Below are 1,059 nucleotides of genomic sequence, written 5' to 3'. Positions count from 1 at the left end.
GTTGGGTGCTCCCGTGTTTGGTGCATACATATTTATGAGTGTTACCTCTTCCTCTTGAATTTTTCCCCTAACTAGTATATAGTGGCCTTCTTTATTTTGCTTGATTGGTTTGAAGTTGAGACTGTCTGAGAATAGAATTACTACCCCTGCTTCTTTCTGAGGAGCTGGGCCATGTAGTATTATGTTCCATCCTTTGACTTTCACCCTAAGAATATCTTTATGATTCAAATGTGTTTCTTGTATACAGCATATTGTTGGATTTTGTTTCCTAATCCACTGTGCCAGTCTATTTCTCTTAATTGGTGAATTGAGCCCATTTACATTGATGGTTAGAATTGAGATGTATTGATTTTTGTTTGCCATGTTATTTACCTGTTGTTGTTTACTCCTATTTCTCCTGTGTTTAATTACTTGTTTATTACCTTGTAATTAAAAATGATCAATTGACTTCTGCTGTGTGTACTCCTCTATTACTTGTTCTTTTTTCACTTAAGTGTCTTAAACTTTTGTTATACAGTCTATATGGTTTTTCTACTTGCAAATAAATATTTATTCTGTTAATATAAAAAAATCACTTGTTTATTTAGTTGGTTGCTTCTGATCTCATTCTTGGAATTCTGATCATTTTGGTCCCTCTCTAGAACATCTTTCAGTACCCTGTGTAGGGTTGGCTTTGTCATCATGAAATTCTTTTGCTGTTCTTTGCCATGAAAATATTTCACTTCTCCATCAAACTTGAAAAAGAGTTTTGCAGGGTATAGTGGTCTGGGCTGGAATTTGTTTTCATAAAGAACCCTAAGCACTCTGCTCCATGCTTTTCTTGCCTGCATTGTTTGTGAAGAGAAGTCCGCCATAATTCTGATGGATTTTCCTTTGTATGTGATCTGCTTCTTTTCTCTAGCTGTTTTTGATATCTTATTCTTGTGCTGAATTTCTGGGATCTTGACTATTATATGTCTTGGTGTGTTTTTCATTGGATTGAGGTTACTAGACATTCTGTATGCTTCAGTTACCTGAATGTCAGATTGTTTCCTCATATTTGGGAAGTTTTCTGCTATT

The sequence above is a fragment of the Octodon degus genome, unplaced genomic scaffold, assembly GCF_000260255.1.
Source record: "Octodon degus isolate 3935 unplaced genomic scaffold, OctDeg1.0 scaffold00183, whole genome shotgun sequence".
Classification (NCBI taxonomy): domain Eukaryota; kingdom Metazoa; phylum Chordata; class Mammalia; order Rodentia; family Octodontidae; genus Octodon; species Octodon degus.
This window is presented reverse-complemented; position numbering follows the sequence as displayed.